This window comes from Odocoileus virginianus, chromosome 20 (assembly GCF_023699985.2).
Source record: "Odocoileus virginianus isolate 20LAN1187 ecotype Illinois chromosome 20, Ovbor_1.2, whole genome shotgun sequence".
Taxonomy (NCBI): Eukaryota; Metazoa; Chordata; class Mammalia; order Artiodactyla; family Cervidae; genus Odocoileus; species Odocoileus virginianus.
Window position 1 is genome coordinate 1,278,575 of NC_069693.1, and position 23,605 is coordinate 1,302,179.

A 23,605-nucleotide genomic window follows, 5' to 3' on the forward strand; every position below is an offset into this window, starting at 1 on the left:
CTTGAGAGTCCCTTGGACTGCAAGGAGATCAAACCATTCAATCTTAAAGAAACTCAGTCCTGAATATTCATTGGAAGGACTGATGCTGAAGCTGAAACTTCAATACTTTGGCCACCTGATGCAAAGAACTCACTCATTGGAAAAGACCCTGATGCTGGGAAAGATTAAGGCAGGAAAAGGGGACGACAGAGGCTGAGATGGTTGAATAGCATCACCAACTCAATGGTCATGAGTATGAGCAAGATCTGGAAGTTGGTGATGGACAGGGAAGCCTGGAGTGCTGCAGTCCATGGGGTCACAAAGAGTCTGACACGACTGAGCAACTGAACTGAACTTGCTGACTTATATCTGAATGGCTCTAGAGTAATATGGCCATTTAGAGGACATTTGAGCACATCTTACTGACTAAAAAAAGAAGGAAAGTGAGAGTTGCAAGTTAAGTTTTATTTGGGGGCTAAGTGAGGACAACCCCAGGAGACAGCACCTCAGATAACTCTGAGAAAATGCTCCAAAGAGGTAGGGGTAAGGTCACTGTACATGTGATTTTGGTGAAGGGAGAGTACATGCAATCAAGTTCATATTTTTATGAGAAGGTTTCTGCTAGCTTCAGGAAGCTTTCTGAGTCACAAGTAAACAGTTATCACCATGAAGGATTTTAGTGCTTTTCTAGATATGAGGAGATATAAGAATTGGACTCATAAAATCTGCTCCTGAGAACATCTAACTGAAGACCTGTCCTGCCTGTTTGCTCCCCCCCCCCCCCCTCCGCCCCCGGCCACCCCCAGCAGTGTTTCATTTCTGCTTTCCACTCAACTACTTTCAGAGGGTGTTGAAGTCAACAGCTGGAGCAGCACATGATTTAATCCTTGTAGAGGTAGGCGGCAAGTACCATGGCAAGTGCCGATCTGTAGTTGACAACCTCAGTATTTTTATCTTCTGGGAGCTGATTGAGCTTCAGGAAGTCTAAAACTTTGTCACTTTGCTGCATTTAACAAGAAACAGAGCCCTTCCTTCCTCAAGGTAAGATGACTGCTTTCCAGCATCCTTCCGGGTGCCAATTGGAGCAGGTTCTGGTTGGTCAGAAAGGAGAACACACTTTCTGGTAATCGCCAAAGTCCTGAGAACAATATTACCCGGAAGATCCTGCGCCCAGGAAGGAAGAGCCACATAAATGCATTTCCGGGGAAATTCTTCACATCGGGCGGGACTTCACATCACATGGGGCGGGACTTCCGGTATCCTGCTTTTAGCGGCCATTTTAAACTGCTGTGAGTGTCCTGGTTGGGGGCCACTGCTGTGAGTGTCCTGATTGGGGGCCGCTGATTCCGGACCGCATGACCCGATCTAAAAAGCGCCAGAGTAGGCGCTGTCCCTGCGCCACAGTGGACTCTGAGGTTCTGCAACGGCGACCGGGGTACCGTGCGCCAGGCCGGGGAGAGGAAAGTCCCTGCCCGCGTCCCCCTGCCTCTCCGGCCAGAGTCTGATGGCGGTGACGCGCTGAGGGACCCACCTCCCGGTAACGCTGGCCCGCTGGGCTCTCACCGTCTTCACCCCACCAGACATTAAGCCCTGAGTGCAGGGCGCTTGCTCATGTGCCCGTTGTCCAGGCCCCAGGCTCCAGGATGGTGAGGCGGTCGTGGGTGATCCCTGTGTCTGACAGACAGCGTGATGACGCCTGGGAGAGGGTGATGGGCACAGATACCTGCAGGTGCAGAGGCTTGGAGGTCGGACTGAGGCGGGTGGGTTTGGGAAACCTGGATTCCAACTGTTGTCTGCAGGAGGCCGAGTTGAGGGAGTGTACCTGAACTGGCAGAGAGGTTGTTTCTTTTCCTGCTTGACCTGGAGGCGGTGGAGGCTAGGGACAGAAGAGGGACACTTACGTGTTAGGGGGTTGTTGTTGTTGTTGCACTGCACTGGGTCTTCGTTTCCGCCCACTGGGCTCTTCCTTGCTGCTGGAGGGCTTTCTCTAGTTGCAGAGGGTGGAGGATGGCTTCACTTGTTGGCAGAACTCCGGCTGTAGCTGGAGTGAGTAGTTGTGCAGTTGCTCTGCACCATGTGATATCTTCCCAGACCAGGGATCAAACCTGTGTCCCTTGCATTGGTAGGCAGATTCTTTGTTTTTTGTTTTGTTTTTAGTATATTTATTTTGGCCCAGCCATGTGGCATGCAGGATCTTAGTTCCCCAACCAGGGATTGAACCCCTGCCCTTGGCAGTGGAAGCACAAGAGTCTTAACCACCAGCCTTGGAGAAGTGTCACTACAAGTCACAGAGAAGGTGCCAAGTAGGCAGATTCTTTACTACTGAGCTACCAGAGAAATCCCATATGTGTTAGGGTTTTAAAGGTCATCAAAATCCTGCTCAGAGAGGGAACAGATTGGAGGTGGTTGACGAACAGATTGCAGCAAAGAGAAGTAGCATCATTTTCCAAGGTCAGAGATCTGATAAGAGTCTGCTCTGAGGACTGAAACACAGAGGTTAGTGAGTTAACCCCAAGTCCAGGTTCAAGGGCTGGTGGGGATCCGGGGGAGTCCTGCATACTTGGAGCCCAGCCACAGTTGCCTTCCTCTTCCCCCAGGTTCTGAAGGTTGGAACAGCACGTAGGGATCCTACACAAGGCAGGAGATGGTGTCCCAGTCCCTCACTGGTATTGATACCACCCATAGAGAGTGGTCAGCTGATAAAGAGTCTGCCTGCCGTGTGGCAGACCTGGCTTTGATCCCTGGGTTGGGAAGGTCCTTGGAGAAGGGAAGGGCTACCCACTCCAGTATTCTGGCCTGGAGCATTCCATAGATCATATAGTCCATGGGGTCGCAAAAAGTCGGACACGACTGAGCGACTTTCACTTTTACTTTGTAGAGTGTCGGGGTATTGTGTCCAGAGACTTGCCTTGATATAATCTCAGCTCTTGAATGTGAGGGCCTGAGTCCAACTCTGGGTCCTGACTGCAGAACAAGGGTAACATACACATGTTCTGTTTCCTGATGACTAATATAAACTAGTATGGAAGGTTTTCCCAGGAACAGATAGCATGTGCAGATACTTGGAGGCATGTCTGAACTGGGAGCAGGGTACCGCAGGTCTTCATTTTTTCATTTAAGAACAAACTGGGGATCTGGTAATCAGGTCTTTATTTTTTTTTAAAGTTATATTTGGTTGTGCTGGGTGCTTGTTGCTGTAAGTGGGCTTTCTCTAGTTATGGCAAGTGGGGTTTACTCTTTCTTGAGGTGATCGGTCTTCTCGTTGTGGTGGCTTCTCTTGTTGCAGAGCTGGGGCACTAGAACTAGCAGGCTTCAGTAGTTGTGGAGCACGGCCTTAGTTTCTCCATGGCTTGTAGTAGTCTTCCCGGACCAGGAATGAAATTTATGACCCCTGCGTTGGCAGACGGATTCTTAACCACTGTACCACCTGAAATTGTCACAGCATTATTAATCAGCTATACTCCAATAGAAAATAAAAAGCTTGAAATATTAAAAAAAAAAAAAAAAGATATGTGGCTTGGGAGGCAGAGAAATAATTGAAACAAATTGGCACTGAGGCCAGTGCTCCTGCTAACTTAATATTATCCAGATTCACTAGAATTGTGCAGTGAACCTTGATGGAGCCTAGAGTGTTTTAGTCTTGCTGGAGGATGAGGTCTGTGGTAAATGTAGTCAAGAGTCCTCATGCTGCAGGGAGACTGTAAGGGCTGAGATTTTAAGGAAGGCTGAGTAGACGGTTGTGACTATTGAGGGGACAGATGATCAAACAATGTATCACAAAACTAGAAGAGTGTCATGGATGTGTGTGATTCACACACTGCATTATACATGGCTAATGTTGAATCAGGGATCAGAAGCAGGTAGAGAGGTCTGCAATGCAACATGTGGGACTTTCCCTGGCACTGAGATTCATCAGAGGTCTGGGGTGGTACTGGACAGTTTTAGAATGTCAAGCAGTCCCTGGAAGCTATGTGTTGGGTGTATGAATGAGTCCAGGGTGAAACCTGTAATATAGAGCAGGAAGGTGGCAGAACTGTGGGAGTGTAACCCCACACTGTGGGAGTGGGGAATGATGATGTTAGAGATAGTCTATAAAATGATGTGCACATGCACAGGTACTGTGAGCTGATGGCCCCACAGGCCTGGTATTCAGGACTTGATAGAGAAGCATGAGCCCAGGTTTGACTGTTGTACGTATAGTCTCGGAGACTCCAGGGGAATTGCTTGATGGGAGGGATATGGCTCTGCTATCCAGGCCCAGAGCTTACATGGCATATATATATCCCCTTGTGTATTATTGCTGAGGGCTGACTACAGTGATGCATGTGACCCAAGGATGACCCAAGGCTGCATTAGCAGCCCCAGGTCCTGGTATCTCCTCTGAGGTGAGTTTGGGAGGAGAGGATGACAGTGGGGTAGATGTGTGTGGTGATGGACTGTGGGTTCTCAGAACATTGTTTCCTTGTCCCTATGTTGACAGGACAGTGTAAGCTTTAAAGACATTGCTGTGTACTTCTCCTCGGAGGAACAGAGGCTTCTGGATGAGGCTCCGAGATGCCTGTACCTCAGTGTGATCCTGGAAAGCTTTGCACTCATATCTTCACTGGGTAAGACTCTCAAAGCCTTTGCAGATACCTAGAGTGAGCTCTGGATCCTGGCTCACCCCCCTTTTCCACGGGGGTGCTCTGCCTTCTCTCAGGTGGACCTCTGGCACTGCTTGTTTTCCCAGCTCTCTGGGTAGTTGCTGTGCAAGTTGTGGCTGGGTTGTTTGCACTCCCTCTTTTCTGTACTGAATCCTCATGGGGAAGAATTGGAGGTCTGTAGTCTTGCAGTGAGTTTAATGGACAGCACCATCTTGTAGCTGAAGATGTGTCCCTTTTGAGCAACAACTTCTCTGTTTCTGTGAGTTCAACGTGTTTTGTTTCTTTGTTTTAAATTCTACATGAGTGATACCAAACATAATTTGGCATAATGTCCTTCTGGTTCATCCATGTATATGGGAGGACTTCCCTTTTTTATGGCTGAATAATATTTCAGATGTGCATATGTATGTGTGAGTATATCACATCTTGTTTATCTATTCATACATGGATGAACACTTAGATTGTTTCCACATCTTGTGTATTGCCCATAATGCTGTCATGAACATGAGTGCAGATTATGTTTCCCCCATTTGATTTCATTTCTTTTGGCTATATTCCAGGAAATGGGATTGCTGGATTGTATGGTACTTCTATTTTGAATTTTTGAGAAACTTCCATACTGTCTATTCATAATGCCTATACCAATTTATCTTCCCACCAAGTGTACAAGGGTTCCTGTATCTCTGTACCTTTGCCAGTGCTTACCTCGACGATAGCCATCCTGACTATCTATTACTACTAGTTTTGTAGTAATATCTCATTTTACTTTGGATTTACATTTCCCTGGTGATTTGTGAGAAACAGCAGTTTTTCATGTACTTGTTAGCCATTTGTATATAACATCTAATCAGATCCTCTTCATATTTTAATAAGATTATTCTGATATTACTGATTTGATTATGTTATGTGTTTAAAGTATCATCACTTTATTAGGTTCATGGCTTGCAAATAATTTTCTGCCATTCTGTAGATTACATTTTCATTTTGTTCATTGTTTTTTTTTTTTTTTTTCTCTGCAGAAGCTTTTCAGATTGATGTAGTTTCACTTCTTATATAGATATTTTTCACTGTATTTCATGTCATATTAAAAAAAAAAAAAGAATCATTGTGAAGACGACTGCCAAATAGCTTATTCCTTGTTTTTTGCCTCCAAGCAAGTTTACACTTCCAGGTCTTATGTTTAACCCTTTAATCCACTGAGTTAATTACTGTTAATGGGGTTCAGTTTCACTGTTTTGGTTTTTTTTAAATATTAATTTATTTATGTGGCTGCATTGGGTCTTAGTTGCAGCACACAGTGTCTTCATTGTGTCATGAGGGATCTTTTGTTGCAGACTGTCTAGTTGTGCCACACAGACTCTGGAGCACATGGCCTCAGGCTTAGCTGCTTCACAGCATGTGGGGTCATAGGCAAGTGAATCTGCTTCCCCTGCATTGCAAGGTGGATTCTTAACCTCTCGGCCACCAGGGAAGTCCCAGTTTCATTGTTTTGCATGTGGAGATCCAGTTTTCCCAACACCTTCTATTGAAGAGACTGCCTTTTCCTCACTATGTGTTCTTGTCAAAGATTAGTTGGCCATATATATTTGAGACTTTTTCCTGGATTCTTTATTCTGTTCCATTCCCTTTGTGTGTCTGTTTTTGTGACAGTAGAATACTATTTTGATTACTTTAGCTTTGCAGTGAATTTTGAAATCAGGAAGTTCCATATCTTGAGATTTGATCTTCTTGCTCAAGATTGCTTTGCCTCTTTGAGGTCATTTGTGGCTCTATATGAACTTCAGGATTCATCTTCTATTTCTGTGAAAAATTGTAATTTTGATAGGAATTGCATTGAATCTGTATATTGCATAGGGTAGCATGGATACTGTAACGCTATTAATTCTTCCAGTACAAGGACATGAGTTATCTTTTCATTTATTTGTATCACTTTCAGTGTCCAAATCTTTTTGGTTAAATTTATTCCTATGTATTTCATTGTTTTTTATATTATAAATATAATTGCTGCCCTAATTCAGATATTTTATTGTTAGGTTTTGGAGATGCAACTGATTTTTGCATATTGATTTTTGTATCCTGTGACTTTACTGAATTTGTTTAACAGTTGTAACAGTTTTAAGGGGAGCCTTTAAGATCCTCTGTATATAAGACCTTGTCTTCTTCAGACACAGTTTTGCTTCTTTTGTGATTTTATTATTAGTTTTTTCTCATGACCTACTGATCTGAGCAGGCCTTCCAGAACATTTCTATTCTATTCTATTCTACTGAATAGGAATGAACATAATGGGCATCTTTTTCTTGTTCCTGATTTTAGAGGGAAAGCTTTTAGGTTTTAAACTTTGAGTGTGATGTTGTGTGTATGTGTCTCAGTCAGGTCTGACTCTTGGCGACCCCATGGACTGTAACCCACCAGACTCCTCTGTTCATGGGATTTCCCAGACAAGAATATGATGTTAGGATGGACTTACTGTATATGGGTTTATCATATTGAGTTACATTCCTTCTACACCTAGAGTGTTAAAGAGTTTTTGACAGGTAAATATGCTCAATTTTGTTAAGGGATTTTTCTGCATTTATTGAGATGATCATTTGATTTGTATCCTTCATTCCATTATGTGTCATGTTTATTGATTTGTATATGAAAAACTATCCTTGTATCCCAGGAGTAAATCACACTTGATGATGGTGTAAGATTCTTTAATACACTGTTGAGTTTGGTTTGCTACTTTCTGTTGGAGATTTTTTTGTTCTATGTTTATTAAGGATGTTGGCATGTAGTTTTCTTTTTCTTGTAATTTCCATAACTTTCTTTGGTATTGATATATATTTCTAGCCTGGGAAAGTGAGTTTGGAAGTGTTTCTTCAGTGTTTTGGAAGAGTTGAGGAGGGATGGACAGTAGTTCTTAAAATCACGGTAGAATTTACCAGTGACTCTGCATTTTTCTTTGTTGGGACAATTTGTCATTATAAATTATTTTTTAAAAAATTGAAGTATAGTTGGTTTACCATATTATGTTATTATCAGGGTAAGACACAGTGACTCAATATTTTTATTAATTGGGAAATTATTTGATGGTCCAGTGGTTAGAACTATATGCTTCCATTGCAGAAGGCATGGGTTTGATCTTAGGTTGTCAAACTAAGACCATGCATGCCATGCAGCATAGCCAAAAAATTTTTTTATAAGTTATACTAAATTTTAAATTATTACAAAACAGTGGCTATATTTCCCTGTGCTGTAAAATAAATCTTTGTTGCTTAGTTTGTTGGGGTATAATTGATTAACGATTCAGTTTCTTTACTTGCTACTGACTTGTTCACATTTTTTTTCTTCATGATTTATTGTTGCTGGGTTGTCTGTTTCAAAGAATTTATTCTTTTTTTTTTCTCTAGTTTTTCCTGTTTGTTGGCAGTTAATTGTTTGTGGCTTTACTGAGTCTTTGTTGCTTGTCACAGGCTTTCTCTAGTTGCAGAAGTGGGGCCTACTCTTCCTTTCAGTGTGTGGGCTTCTCATTGTGGGGGATTCTCTCGTTGCAGAGCACAGGCTGTAAGCACTTGGGCTTCAGTACTTGCAGTGGGTGGGCTCAGTACTTGCAGCACGTGGGCCCTAGAGCACACAGGCTTAGTAGTTGTGGTACATGGGCTTAGTTGCTCTTCAGCATATGGAATCCTCCTGGACCAGGGATCAAATGCATGTTCCCTGCATTGGCAGGTGGGTTCATAACAACTGGACCACCAAGGATGTCCTGGCATTTAATTGTTGATAGTAGCTTTTTATGATCTTTGTGTGTCTGTAGTACCAGTTGTAGTATCTCCTTTTTCATTTCTGATTTCATTTACTTGAATCTTTTCTTTTCATGCAGCGAAAGGTTTGTCCATTTTGATTCTTTTCAAAAACCAACTCTTAGCTTTGTTAATCTTCCCATTGTATTTTTAGTCTGCATTTTATTTATTTCTGCTCTAATGTTTATTACTTCCTTCCTTCCAGATTTGAGCTTAGTTGTTTTTAAGTTTTGGCATATTTTGATTCCATTTTATTTTGTCTTAAGATAATTTTGTTTTCTTATTTTTTTCTTCAACACATTCAGGAATGTATTCTTTAATGGCCATGTGTCTTTTAATTTTTTTATTTTTATTTTTTTCCATTTGTTTTTATTAGTTGGAGGCTAATTACTTTACAATATTGTAGTGGTTTTTGCCATACATTGACATGAATCAGCCATGGATTTACATGTATTCCCCATCCTGATCCCCCCTCCCACATGTGTCTTTTTTGATGTCCATATATTTTTGAGCTTTCCAGCATTCACAATGATAATATTATGTTATTGGGGACTTCCAGGTGGTGCAGTGGTAAAGAATCTTATCTGCCAGTGCAGGAAATTAAAGAAATGTGGGTTTGATCCCTGGGTTGGGAGGATCCAGTGGAGTAGGAAATGGTAAACTGCTCTAGTATTCTTGCCTGAAAAATTCCATGGACAGAGAAGCCTGGTGGGCTACAGTCTATAGAATCACAAATAGTCAAACATGACTGAGCCACTGAGCTTGTTATGTTACTGATTATTAGTTTCCAACCCTTATCTTTGGATAAAATTCTTGACGTGATTTCAGTCTTCTTAAATGTGTTAAGACCTAATATGTGACCTCTCTTAAAGAGAGTGTTCTATGTCCATTAAGAAGAATGTATTCTGTTGTAGTTGATTGGAATGTTCTGTGTGTTTGTTAGGCGCAGACTCACCCCTGGATATGACTCATTACCTTTATGATGATGTTGCTTCCTCCTCAGAAAGTCGACATGTTTATTTGCATTTATTTCATTACAGATTTTTTTTTTGTGTGTGTTCAGGTTATTGCTGTGGAGGACAGGATGCAGAGGCACCCTTTCAACATAACATTTCTATAGGCCTGTCACAGGCCAGGACTCCTAAGGCACTTTGATTTTCCCAGAAGAATCACATCTGTGAGAAGTGTAGTCTGGTCTTGAGAAGTATTTTTCACTTGGCAGAGCATGAAGAAACACAACACAGCCAGAAAGTGTTCGGGTATAAAATACACATGAAACAATTTCATTTTGGTGCAAACCTCCAAAAACACCAGAAGCAGTACGTGGAAAAGAAATCCTTCAGAAATGATGTAGACAGGGCCTTGTTTGTGAAGCGCTGCAAACTCCATATGTCAGAAAAGCCCTCTTCCTGTGAGAAAGTTAAGAGACTTTCTGGCCACCTCAGGACATCTCCAGCAACAGTCCACTCACACCAGGGAGAAGCCAGACAATATTGTCCAGTATGAGCCAACTTTACAAAGCAGAGAAAGTCATTACAATCTGGGAGAACACAAGAAAACCCTGAACCCCAAACACACACTTGTTCAAGACAAGAGTGTCCACATTGGAAGACATTGTTTTGTGTGCAGTGAATGTAGGAAAACATTCAAGTACAAATCCTTATTTATGTGCACCAGAGAGTCCACACTAGAAAAAGACTTCACGTGTGTGGTGAATGTGGGAAATTGTTCAGGTGAACTTTGATCCTCAGTCTGCATCAAAGAATTCATACTGGGGCAAGGCAGTACAAGTGCAGCAAATGTGGGAATTTCTTTAGCCAAAACTTTGTCCTCATTTATCCCTGGAGAAGTCACATTGGAGAAATTACTTTTGTTGTGAATGTGTACAGTCTTTTAACCGTAGATGCATCCTAGTTTGACAGTCAATAGTTCCCAATGGAAAAAGGCATTGTGAGTGTACTCAATGTTGGATATCTTTTAAATGAAAGTGTTTTCTCATTGTACACTGGAAAGTTCACATAGGAGAAAGGCCTTACAATTGCAGTGAATGTGGGAAATCATTTACCTATAGCTCGGTTCTCATCCTACACCAGCGACTTCACAAGGGAGAAAGGCCTCTTGCATGTGGTGAATGTGGGAAATCTTTTACCACTTGGAAATCTTTTTACCAATAGCTTGATACTCATTCTCCACCAGAGAGTTCACACAGGAAAAAGGCCTTATGAGTGTAGTGAGTGTTGGGAATCGTTAGTTATCCGTCTTAGCTCATTCAACACTGCAAAGTTCATAGTGGAAAAAGGCCTTATGAATGTAGTGAATGTGGGAAATCTAGTTCTGGCCCCCATTATCATCAGAGAGTTCACAATGGATCAAGGCCTTATGATTGCAGTGAATGTGGGAAATCTTTTACCTCTAGTTCTGCCCTCTGTTATCATCACAGAGTTCACACAGGAAAAAGACCTTATGAGTGCAAGCAGTGTGGAAAATGTTCTATGTTCAATTCTGCCCTGTGTTATCATCATAAGACTCATGCTGGAGATAGACTTTATGAGTGCTCTGTATGTGGGAAATGTTTTTCTTCTGGTTCCACCCTCCCCTGTCATCAAAGGTTTCACACAGGAGAAAGGCCTTATGTGTGCAGTGAATGTGGGAAATCCTTTATCCAAAGATACTACCTTCTTGTACACTGGAGAGTTCACACCGGAGAAAAGCTTTATAAGTGTACTGAATGCGAGAAGTCTTTTACCACTAAGAGGAGCCTTATTTATCATCAGGGAAATCACGCTGGAGAAAGGCCTTATGAGTACCATGAATCTGGGAAATTCTTTAAGCGACAGTCTTCTCTCACTGAACACTAGACCTCACACTGGGCAAAAAGCCTTATAAATACAGTGAGTGTAGGAAATTTTTGCATCTAGGTGCAGTTTCTGTTTTCATCCGAGAGTTCACATGGGATTGAGGCCATATGAGTGCAGTAAATGTGGAAATTTTTACCTCTAGTTCTACTCCTCACGAGTATCAGATAATTCACACAACAAAAGACCTTATGAATGCACTGAATGTGGGAAATCCTTTAAGAGAGAGTCTTCTCTCATTGAACACTGTAGACTTCACACTGGAGAAAACCCTTATAAATGCAGTGAATGTGGGAATTCTTTTGCATCTAGGTGGGGTTTCTGTTATCATCCACAAGTTCACACTGGATCAAGGAAGTATGAGTGCAGTGAAATCTTTTCAAAAGATTTCAAAAAAGTTCTGCAGTCCTTCAACATCAGTGTTCACAGATGTTGAAAGGTCTTTGTGTGTGTTGTGAATGTGGGAAAACTTTTACCTCTAGTTCCACCATTTGTTCTCAACAGAGAGTTCACAAGAAAAGTTTTATTCATGACAGGAGTTTGGGAAGTTTTTTCCTAAAGAATTTGCCTCATTATATGTGATAAGAGTTTACAGTGGAGAAAGGTCTTGAGTGTGCAAGAGAATGTGCAATTTTCCTGTTCAGGATAATGACACTGGAAGAAACTGAGGAGCTGTCCATCTGAATTCAATCTCCTACTTCCAGTTGTCTGCAAGGGGAGATACCCCTGAAGTTTCAGTTTTGCAGGAAGCATCTGTGGCTATATTGCACTTTCTAACCTGTCTGCGGCTCTTCCTAGATTTATGCCACTGCCAGTTTTTTTTTTTTTTTTGCCATTTTATCTCTGTCACTTGGCAGGTCTACACAGTGCATCAGTCACCAGCCCAGTGCACTCAGAGAAGCTGACCTCTGTTCTTCCATGTGTTAGAGCCCAGTCCCTATGAATTCAGCTAATGAAATGTACAGAGAAGGGCAACCTTCTTCACGGACATGTTCTCACACAATTCATTTTTCTAGCTAGCAAGTCACCAGACCACACTGCATGCCACACATTGTTTTGGTTTGTGCAATGTAGATGCCTTATTGTTTAAGGACTCTCTTATTTTTGAGTGTTCTCTGTACTGCGAGAGGTTTTCTACAAGGAGGTTTGGGCTCCGCAGGCATGAAGGGTGAATGGTTTTTAGGGGCCACAGGGAGGATAGTTTGATGGCAAAATATTGGCTGGCCAGTTTTGGCCAAATTTGCATTGGTTCCAGTGAAGTCGTAGGAAAGAGGGCAAGGCTTTTTGGTCCTTGTTTGAAGCCTCTATGAGTTTTAGGAATCTCAGATATCACCCTGGGGAGGGGTGAGATGTGATAATCTCAAGTTCTTGAAGCAGCATGAATTTTTTACCCTGCTCCTAAAGGATGTCACAGAAGTTGTCAGCTCTGTTGAGGGGGATCTCCTGTCTAGGTCTTGCAAAGAGCATGTGCCCTGATGTCCACAATTCTATGAGTGACAGTCACTGGTTGTAAGACTGCAGTGGCCAGGGGAAACCAAAACTGCTATAGAAACTAGATTATTAGCGAGTAGAGGAGACAGCAGCCAACTCAGTGGAATGTGGATCTTCCAAAAGTGCATCCACAGGTGTGTTTGTGACAATGGCTGATGTGCAGGATCAGTGTGTACACAAATCTCAGGATGTCCAGCCATGATTTTCTTAACCACTGGACCACCAGGGAAGTCCTGAGGACCTCCAGGCATGTTTTTCTTGTGTAGCTGAGGTCATTGTGAGAGAAGATATTTGGAAAGTCTTGCAGGTTTTTGTAACCTCTCTTTAATGTTCGCCTCAAGGCCAGTGCTGCACAGGCAGGAACTGAAAGGTAGAGAAAAGTAGTCCAGGGACCCAGTGAGCATTCCTGTTAACTGAAGTGGAAATATCCTTTATTACTCGCTAGTATTTGCTGCCACTGAGGAAAGATGACCCCCAAAGGGCTTGACTAGAAAGACAGTGGAGTCAGTATATGTAGGGTAAGGGAGTTAGAGAAGGCGAGGTTCGGAAAAAGAACAAGACCAGCACTTTACAGGAACAGATCACCTTTAATGAGGTGAGAAGGGGCAGCAGTCAGATCAGTGAGCTGCTGCACTAACCCTAGAAAAGAGTGAGTATGTATAGGCATATATGTGGAAATCTACTGTCTTAAGGGGGCCTATCCGTCTCCAAGGTTGTTTGGAGTAGTTGTCTCTTAAACAGATGGGTCAAGGAATTCTGGAGATCAGCCATGGGCTGGGACCACCTGGAAGCTGGGCATAATCAACCTTAATGTCCATTTTTTTTCTTTGGATGAGAGAATTCTTTGTTTTGCATAGAATGGTGGGGAGGGCCAGGAGGGGAGTTTTAACTCCAGGCTATTTTGAGCCATGTAACTTTCCTTCATTTCAGATCCTAAGGGATATATATAAAAAAAGAAAGAGGTGGGCGTCCTTAATGTTCAGGGCTTCTTCATGCTGATAAATGAGGGTCAGGGGATTGTGGTCTGGGAGGAAGGAAGTCTCAGGCCCTTAGTCTTGATTCTCTGTTTTAGCTGTCAGGGTCTTGAGCAAATGAACAGTCTTGACTTGGTCTTGGGAAATTGCTTGGATTCGGTCTTGGTCTTGGAGGAATCCCTGGAAAAGATTAAACAAACAAGGCCCAAAGGTGAGTAGGAGGGTGATAAAAATGAATGGTCCGAGAAGGGGTAAAACCAAGGCATACAGTTCCATTCTGTTAACCATGACTGCCAGGAGTTGCTTAATCTCTGGAGGATTCATGAGGTTTGATCTGTAAGTTTTTTTGCAGCTTCTTGGACAATACCCGACTGGTTGGCCTAGAAACAGAAGGGTTCGTCTAGAAAAAGGCACAGACCTCCCTTCCCTGCAGTGAGTAGATCTAATCCCCTTCTATTTTGTAATACGGTGGCCACCAAGAAATCAAATTGATTTTGGATAGTTACTAGGCCTTGAGCTATTTCCTGGAGGCTGTCTGATAGGTCTTTAGATAGTGTCTGGTAGTTTTGGATGGAGTTGGTTAAGCTGGCGGTTCCTGTTCCAATTCCAGCCACTGTTCTTTGTCCTACTAAGAGGGGAATGAAATGAATGGCTTGTTTTATTCGCTTGTGGATGAGAGGAATAGGCAAGGGTTGATCTTTGGGGGCTATTAAAATGTTTGGACTGGAGTATACCAGGGTTCAGGTCCTGGTCCAATTAGTAGGTAGACAGGGTATGTAGACGTCCCACACAGGAAAAATAGGCCAGGTGTCGTAATACAGCAGCTGAAGTCAATGGGGAAGAGGAGTCAAGGGGGTTTTGATTGTTCGTTCAAGGACCCTCAGAGACCCCACTAAGGTGGCCCCAACGATGGGAGAGGTGGAGGAATATGCTGAGGGAAACCACCCTGTAAATGTTAAAGAGTGTTCTGTAGGACCAGAAACATTATATATAGCCTTTCCAGTTGCAAAGAGTAAGGTGGAGGTATGGTTGCACATGGAGCTTGGGATTGTGCCCACGGGTTGGTCATATGAACTGTTTTGGGAATTTCTGGATATGCAAAAAGGAGCTGGTTGTAACAGTGTTACTCTCTGGGCGATAGGGCCTCCTATTGGAGGTTTTCCATTGAAGGAGGGAAGTTCAGTGAGTAAAGATTCTAAGTGAAGTGAAATCGCTCAGTCGTATCCATGGACTGCAACCCAGCACCAGGCTCCTCCGTCCATGGGATTTTCTAGGCAAGAATACTGGAGTGGGTTGCCATTTCCTTCTCTGGGGCATCTTCCCAACCCAGGGATCGAACCCAGGTCTCCCGCATTGTAGACAGACGCTTTACCATCTGAGCCAGATTCTAAGAGTATGTCTGAATTTCAAATTTGGTCACTAGTGTGAAGATATTTAAGATATGAGATGACTAAAGGCTCCCCATGGTATGAGTGGTGTAGGGACATGTTACCTGTGGTCCAGTCGAGGATGGATGTGGGAAGGGCTGAATCTCCCAGAGGAGTTACAGATAGACATATCCAGCAGTCTTTAGCCAATTGTGTGTTGGAAGCATTGAGAAGGGTATGGGTTAAATTAAGGGTCTGGAATAGATAGTTGAGGTTAGGATTTTGAAGGAGTTCATGGGTCAGAGGAAGAAGGGAGGATAAGATGATGTTAAACAACATTTGGGGAAGTGAGTATAAGATAGATTACTATGAAAAAGCTGAGCACCAAAGAATGGATGCTTTTGAACTGTGGTGTTGGAGAAAGCTCCTGAGAGTCCCTTGGACTGCAGGGAATCCAACCAGTCCATCCTAAAAGAGATCAGTCCTGGTGTTCATTGGAAGGACTGATGTTGAAGCTGAAACTCCAATACTTTAGCCACCTGTTGGGAAGAGCTGACTCTTTGGAAAAGACCCTGATGCTGGGAAAGATTGAGGGCAGGAGGAGAAGGGGGAGACAGAGGATGAGATGGTTGGATGACATCATCAACTTGATGGACATGGGTTTGGGTGTACTTCGGGAGTTGGTCATGGACAGGGAGGCCTGGCATGCTGCGGTTCACGGGGTCGCAAAGAGTTGGACACGACTGAGCTAGTTCAAGGGGTAAAAGTTATAAAAGGTCCCCTGCAGCCACAGGGTGAAGATGTAATCTTTAACGTGTTCGAACATCGATCCTTGAGGACTTGAGACCCAGATATCTGCCAGAAGTTGTTCCAGGAATAATTGCAGCCGTGAGACCAACAGGCTCATCCGTTGCCAGTTGGGGCCAGTGGAAGCTGTGCGAACTTTAGAGTTGTAGGGCCTGTGTGAGAAACTTGGTGATCATTAGTCTGGCAAGCATTTTCATCATTGGGCTTCATAACCTTTTTTAACTGAGTGATGTATACCCAAGGCGTGATTTCTTTTAATTTTGCAGTGGTAGGGGTCAGCAGAATTACCATGTAGGGACCTTGCCATTTTGGGGTTAGGTCTGAGTGGGACTGAGTTGTCATATAAACTCTGTCTCCTATTTGAAGGGATGGGTATGGAAGATTGGGATGTGGTCAAGGAAGTCATCCATATGTTGCCAAAGGGCATCTCGCATCTGGGCAAGTAAAGGAAAAGGAAGGTGGGATGACGGTTTGGGACTGTCCTGGGAGGGGGGAAGACCCAAAGGTATTATGGGCCTCCCATACATGGCCTCGAATGGACTGATATTTAAGGGTTTTTTTTTTTTTTTTTGGTAAGGCCTGGACCTTTAAGTGGGCTAAAGGGAGGAGTTTAGTACAGTCTTGATGAAATTCTATTGTTAATTTGGTCAGAGTTCTTTTAGGACTCGGCTCTCTCAATCTTACTGGAAGACCAGGGATGATAAGGAGTGTGGAACCTCTAAGGAACTTGAAGGGCTTGTGCAGTATGTTGGTTGATTCGGGATGTGAACTGGGGCCCATTGTCAGACTGGAGGGAGGAAGGCATTCCAGACCTGGGGAGGATTTCAGTAAGAAGAAGGCGAGCCGCAGTAGGGGCTCGTTTGTTAGTAGTCATAGTCGGGAAAGCCTCAATCCATCCAGAAAATGTGACTAGGAGAAATTTAACCCTTTTTACGGGTGGCATGTGGGTGAAACCTGAGTTAGGAATCCCCTCTCCCTCCAGATTATAATGTTAGAATGTAATATGTTATAGACATACTTGGAGTCAGTGTAAATGTTTATCTTTTGGTCTTTGGCTAGGATCAAAGCTTGTGTAAGAGCTATCAGTTCAGCCTGCTGTGAGGATGTGTAAGCCGGGAGTGTGGCTGACTTGAGGCAAGGGGGGATTGTCGGGCTGTCCCTGAACTATAGCATATCCAGCCCCAAATGGGGCCTGTTTCTGGGCACTGCCCTCTGTGAACCAGGATGGGGCTGCGGGGTCAGTAGGGGGCTGATCAGTTGTACGTTCAAAGGGATTAAGTGTCACACAGTCATGAGATAGGTGTCCTGCTTCTGAATCTGGTGTAGGGAGTAAGCTAGCAGGATTAAGAGGTTTACAAGGCATAAAAGAAAGGGATGGGTTAAGGAGGTGTGCCTGAGGATTTGTAGTTGAGCAGGAGGCAGAGAAAGGAAAGCCTGAGTAAATCTTTGAAGGAATGAGGTGAGCATACATTTAGAGGAGCATTCCCGGTTAGTTTTTGGGCTTCAGGTATTAAGGGGGTGGTTGCAGCTAAGGCCTGGAGACAAGGTGGCCGTCCGAGCATGATGGGATCGAGTTGTTAGATAAGTAAACTAGGGGCCCCCCTGCCCCCCCCCCCTTTTGGCACAGAATCCCTAAGGCATGTCCTTGTCGAGAATGTAGGAAAAGGAAAAAAGGCTTGGTGTAATCAGGGAAGTAAAGAGAAGGGGCCTGTAGTAAATGTTTGATGAGTGTTTGTATGGGGGTGTGGAGAGAGGTGGGGGCCAACAAGGGTCCATCTAAGTTTCCTCGAGGAGCTTGGTAGAGAGGTTTTGTGTGGAGGGCAAAATTTGGGACCCATATTCGGAAGTTTAATAGACCTAATAGAGAAAAAAGTTCCCTCTTGGTTTGGGGCCTGCGGGTCTGTGTCAAGACTCGAAGTCTTTGAGCAGGATTGTTTTGGATATGGGAGTGAGAAGCAATCCCATGTAACTGACAGTGGTGGAAGCAATTTATGCTTTGGAGAGTGAGACTCTCTAGCCCCAGTTGCCTAGGGCATTTAATACTGTCGCAGTGTGGACTCAGCAGTTACAGCGAGAGGAACAATAAATCATCTACATGTTGGAGTAAGGTAGTAGAGCCTAAGTCTAAAGTTTGTAGGTCTCTTTGGAGGGCTTGACCGAAAAAATGAGGGCTATCTCTAAATCCTTGTGGTGAAACAGTCCAAGTTAATTGTTGAGATTGGTATGTGTCTGGGTCCATCCAGGTAAAGGCAAATAGGGGCTGGGAGAAGTGGTGTAGAGGTATAGTAAAGAAAGCGTCTTTGAGGTCCAGTACTGTGGAGTAGTGTGTCTGGGAAGTATGTGAGAGAAGGGTGTAGGGGTTAGTGACCACGGAGTGTACGGTATTATGGCCTCGTTGATCTTGGGAAGATCTTGAACTAGACCCCAGGAGTGGGGTCCCTCTTTGACTGCCAGTATAGGAGTATTACAAGAACAGATAGGCCTCAAACAGTGAGGCCTTTTGAGCAGTCAGGAGACTGTTGGTTTAAGTCTTTGTCGGGATTTTGTGAGCAGGGTGTACTGAGTTTGGGTTATGACCTGAGAGGGATTTTCAAGAAAGACCTGCATGGAGGAATGGTGTTGGGCTACTGACGGGGCCTCAGAGTCCCAGACCTGAGGCTCTATCGGGGGAAGGTCAGGGGGCAGGTTTTCGGAGTGAGGGCTGGCCACGGGTTCGGGTGTCATTTGGATGCAAAGAAGTGATATGGGATCTAAGAATGGGAGGTTTATAGAAGTTTGTAGCTTAGCCAGAAGATCACGTCCCATCAATGCCATTGGGCATTGAGGAAACCACTATAAAAGAATGTGTTAGTGTTGTTTTGCCAAAGGAACAAAGAGGAGGGGTTATTTTGGGATAAAAAGGGATGCCTGAGACCCCTTCGATGGCCACTTCTGAAGGTTGGAGAGGGCCCCAAAAGGAGATTAAAAGTGAAAAGGCCGCTCCAATGTCTGTTAGGAATGAGACTTTGTGTCCAGCCACTGTGCCAATTACCCAAAGCTCTGAGTTCATCTGTACGGGGACTTGGGGTCTGGAGCTTGGGTTCCATCACTGGAATAACTCAGGCACAATTGAATCATCTCTCATCATCTCTCACCTCAACCAAGGAACCATGGTCTGGGTGCCAGGGCCCCCCTGAATCTGGTTCCCAGCCCGTTGTTGTTGGGCCTGGGGTGGACCCTGAGATTTGATGGGTAGTGTCTGAGGACAATCCTTTTTCCAGTGCCCCCACTGTTTGCAGGTGGGGCAGGGTTTGGGGGGTGGCCGGAGGTTCGGGCAGGACTTAGCCCAGTGTCCCGTTTGCTTACATCTGAAGCAGGGGCCTGGAGAGTTAGGTCCCACACGGGTGGGCCAAGGTTGATGGGCCAAAGGGGTGGAGTTTTTTTCTTGACTAGCTGCAGCGAATAAAGCATATTTGGCCTTTCTTTCCTATTCTTTTTTCGCTTCTTCCTCCCCATCGTTGAAAACTTTAAAGGCTGTTTCTAGGAGATCTCGCTGAGGGGTTTCATGGCCCTTCTCTAACTGGCATAGTTTTTGGTGAATATCAGGGGCTGACTGGCTTATGAACTGGACGTGTAGGTACAGAAGTCCGGCAGGGGTGGAAATATCTAGATTAGTGTATTTTTGGACTGCCTCAGTAAGCTGTGAAAGAATAAAAAGCAGGATTTCCGTCTTTCTCTCGAGTCACTTCCCTAATCTTACCGTAGTTAACATGAATGTGAGAGCTTTTTAGCATTCCTTCTAGTAAACAGGTGATCATGTGATGTAGGTACTGGATGCTGGCATTGCCTGCTTGATATGTCCACTGTGGCTCAGTTAAAGGGACTGCATCATCAGCCACCGGATTTGTCCTATCTTGGTTATGGAGCTGATCAGCATGAGTCTGGGCTGCCTGCCAGATCCGTTCCTTTTCATCGGGGTTAAAGTGGCATTTAGGATGTAATAAAGACCATTCCAGGTTAAATGAAATGCTTGGGTAAGGCCGGGGAATTCCTTCCTATATCTAGTAGGATTTTCTGAAAAGGATCCCAATTTTTCTTCAGTGTGGCTCATATCAGTAATTGAGAAAGGCACATGAACCCGTATAGGGCCCTCAAGTTCCGCTAACTCTGAGAGGAAAACTGTTTGCTTTGGGTCCTGGCCGATGGAGTGGGGGTTGGAAATCTCTTTTGGGGTTTCGGAGTCATTGCTTCCTGTTTTGGAGGAGGAAGGGCTAGGGTGGCGTCTCGTCTCTGGAAGCCTCATCTCTAGGGCGGTAGGGAGGAGGCTCCTCTGCTGGATCAAAATCGGGGGCTGAGGGTTTAGTGGGCCTTTCAGGGGCTTTAGACTTAGATTTTTTTGTAGTGGAGGGGGAGAGAGAGCAGAGGAGGATTTAATAGGTAGAACAGTCCTAGCAGAGAGAAGGATGGCTTTTAAGGTCCCAGGAAGCTTGAGTATAGGAGACCTCCAACCATTCGCCATTCCGTTTGAGGAAGTTTGTGAAATCTGATAAAATATTGAAAGTGAAAGTCTCGAGCTCAGGCCAGCGGTCTTGGTTATCCAGTTTGTGTTGAGGCAAAATTTGAGTGCAAAGTGGCTCGAGCTTATGAAACTTGAGATCGGTCAAGAGTGGAGGTTTGAGGTTTTGTTTCACGCGGGCCAAGGGAGAGTCCTGTGGGACGGATTGGCTTGACCCCATAACAAAGGGCTAGTGACTGCCCGGTCGACAGAAAAAGTTGTCATCTAATCTTTTGACTGGGCAAAGAGAGAGACTCTGAAAGAGGGAGGGGCATCCCCCAAGATCCCCCAAGTACCTCCCCCAGAGGGCCTTTTGACTGGAGGTTTCCCCGGGAACCTGGAAAGAACGATAGTCTATGGCGCCCTAGAGTACTGTCCGAACTTCCCTGGGCTACTGGGTCAGTGAGGATTCGTGGCAGATGGAGGGAGGTCGAACGGGAAAGGCCTCTGTCCAGGGGTTGGTCGGTCTCGCGGAAAAGAAAGTGTAGAGGAAAGAGGAAAGAGAGAGAGAGACCAGTATTCCTTGGGGTACATGGAAAATCCAGTAAAGCCCTCACACAGGACTTGTACCGCTCACGAAGGCGCAGGGTGTCCTCCCGAGGAGGTCTTGAAAGCCTGCGCAGGAAGGTGAGCTTGGCAGGCTTCCATGCTCTGAAGAGGTGGAGAACGAGAAGGAACCTCAGCCTCCCGGGTTTCGGTAGGGTAAGGGAGTTAATGAACACGAGGTTCAGAAGAAGAGCGAGACCAGCACTTTACAGGAGCAGATCACCTTTAATGAGGCGAGAAGGGGCAGCAGTCAGATCGGTGAGCTGCTGCACTAACCCTAGAAAAGAGTGAGTATATGCAGGCATATATGTGGAAATCTACTGTCTTAAGGGGGCCTGTCCTTCTCCGAGGTTGTTTGGAGTAGTTATCTCCTAAACATCTGGGTCAAGGAATTCTGGAGATCAGCCAGAGGCTGGGACTGCCTGGGAGCTGGGCATAATCAACCTTAATGTCCATTTTTTTCTTCGGGTGAGAGAATTCCTTGTTTTGCATAAAATGGTGAGGACTCGGATGGGAGTTTTAATTCCAGGCTATTTTGAGCCATGTAATTTTCCTTCAGTATAGGGTTGCCAAATCTATTTTCAAAAAAGGGGGGATGTACATCTTGGAGTGTTTTTTAAAAGCTTTGTTTAGGTATAATTTACATGTAGTAAAGTGTACATCTTTAAAGTGAAATATTGAGACTTTCCTGGTGGTACAGTGGATAAGAACCCACCTGCCAATTCAGGGGACACAGGTTCAATCCCTGGTCCAACAAGATTTCACAAGCCTTGAGGCAACTGAGCCTGTACACCACAACTACTATTTACTTTCCTTTATAATAGATACCTTTACATTTTCTATAATTTATATGATGGAATCCTTAAGTGTTGCTTTTTATTCTGTAATTATTTTATGTGATGTTATATTTGTAATATAGATGTTATATGAGTGGTTCATCACCCTCCTTTTTCTTGGTTCAATCCTCATTAGATATACTGCTATTTAACCATTCACTTATTCATGACAAACCTAGACCGCATATTAAAAAGCAGAGACATTACTTTGCCAGCAAAGGTCTGTTTAGTCAAAGCTATGGTTTTTCCAGTAGTCATGTATGGATGTGAGAGTTGAACTATAAAGAAAGCTGAGTGCTGAAGAACTGATGTTTTTGAACTGTGGTGTTGGAAAAGACTCTTGAGAGTCCTTGGACTGCAAGGACATCAAACCAGTCCATCCTAAAGGAAATCAACCCTGAATATTCATTGGAAGGACTGATACCAAAACTCCAATACTTCAGTCACCAGATGCGAAGAACTGGCTGACTGGAAAAGACCCTGATGCTGGGAAAGATTGAAGGCAGAAGTAGAAGGGGACGACGGGGGATGAGATGGTTGGATGGCATCACTGACTCAATGGACATGAGTTTGAGCAAGCTCCGGGCATTGGTGATGGACAAGGAAGCTTGGCATGCTGCAGTCCATGGGGTCGCAAAGAGTCAGACACGACTGAGTGATTGAAATGAACTGAAACATTTACTTGTTTATGTGCATTTTGGATATTTCCAGATTTGACTGTAGAAAATAAATTGGTGCAAACATTTGTATACAGTTTTAATAAGGATATTTATTTCATTTAGTTTTTGGTCAAAGAATATTGCTGTGTCTGAATCATGAGGTACGTGACTATTTAGCTTTTGAAGAAGCTAACAATTTGTAACCTAATAATTGTTTTTTTTTTAACATTCTTTCCAGCACTGTATGAGGGTTCCAGTTTCTCCACATCCTAGTGAATACTTAATTTGATCAGTCGTTTTTAATTTTAGCCCTTTTAGTAAGTTTATCATGCTGTCTCACTGTTTTGTTTTTCTGTAAGAATTCACAATTAGCATTTTTTCCCAGATGTTTGGTCTCTTTTTTCATTTGCTCTATCTTGTAAAATACCCACTTTTATCTTCTGCCTACTTTATGAACTTTGGCATTTTCATGTGTGTGTGTTTTTTTTAACAAGTAGGACAAAGATGTATGTTGAAGAGTCATCCATCTTCACTTGTTGAATAATGTGATTGTTAAGATTTGCTTTCAGTGCTGGAAGAATGTGTCCTGAGTTTTTTCAGTTTTTATTATGCACAGTGTAATGTACCATACATGTACCATACATTTTTAAGATTAATATACCCTGGGAATTTCCTGACAGTCTAGCAGTTAGGACTTCGCTCTTTCACTGTCTGAGGCTCAGGTTCAGTCCCTAGTTGGGGAACTAAGATCTCACAAGCCTCATGCCACACTGCCCAAGCGGGGGAAAATAAAGATTAATCAGCCCCTAATATGTCATTCATCAATTTCGGAAGTCCAGACTGAATAATAAACCCTTGCTTTGTAGTGTTTGCCCATTTTCCTGCTCCATTATGGGCAATGGTGGTTTGGAGCAGGACTGTTAGGTGGATTAAGTGCCATCAGGATGGATAGTACATCTCAAAAGCCCAGTGTGGAGGGAAATAGGAGGGCAGGGGTCAGTCTCTCCAAGCCTGGGTCAGGCAGCCTGGGTTTGCAGCCTAGTTGTTGGGTTCACATCCTGGATCCCTTTGCCTTGACTCAGAGAAATGACAGTCATCCACCGTCTACCCTCTCTGACCTCCTGGAAGCAG

At 44.0% G+C, this 23,605-nt stretch overlaps 1 long non-coding RNA gene across 1 annotated transcript; it reads left to right on the forward strand.

The window, feature by feature from the left end:
* Positions 1–898: 898 nt before the first annotated feature.
* Positions 899–22,564, forward strand: LOC110141313 (uncharacterized). Its single transcript, XR_002315025.2, has 3 exons — positions 899–1,516; positions 4,460–4,586; positions 9,469–22,564. It is a non-coding gene; the product is annotated as an uncharacterized lncRNA (long non-coding RNA).
* Positions 22,565–23,605: the final 1,041 nt, after the last annotated feature.